The sequence below is a fragment of the Aptenodytes forsteri genome, unplaced genomic scaffold (assembly GCF_000699145.1).
Source record: "Aptenodytes forsteri isolate BGI_AS27 unplaced genomic scaffold, ASM69914v1 Scaffold297, whole genome shotgun sequence".
NCBI classification, from domain to species: domain Eukaryota; kingdom Metazoa; phylum Chordata; class Aves; order Sphenisciformes; family Spheniscidae; genus Aptenodytes; species Aptenodytes forsteri.
In genome coordinates this window covers 456,160-456,593 of record NW_008796167.1, presented here as the reverse complement: position 1 = coordinate 456,593, position 434 = coordinate 456,160, and positions in this window count along the sequence as shown.

Here is a 434-nt window from a genome sequence, read left to right as displayed (position 1 = left end):
GGCTGCTTTACCCCTTTACCTGCTGCCAGCGGGATTGGGGGGCTGTAGGTAACTATTTAGCTGGGGGGGTGGGGGGTGTTGCATTTTTTTCTACCCCCTCTCCTCCTCCAGCAGATGCTGGCTCCACTTAGCCCTTTTCTGTGACACTTAAATGACACACCTCCTTGACTCATTAAGCCCAAACTCGTTAATAATCATGCAGGATGGAAGGGGAGGGGATGGAAAAAGGGAGGGAGGGAAGTCTTAAGCCCAAATTAGCTTCTCTAAGCACCCAGGTGTTGTAAGAGAAAAACTCCTCAGCACCAGCTCAGCCTGTGCTGGGAGAAGCCTTTGTTACCCTGCAAAACACAGTAATTGCGCAGGCAGCTGGGCTGGCAGGGAGACAAAACCCCAGGGCCCAGGGCCGCCCAGGCAGGCAGGGCCCGCCTTCCTCA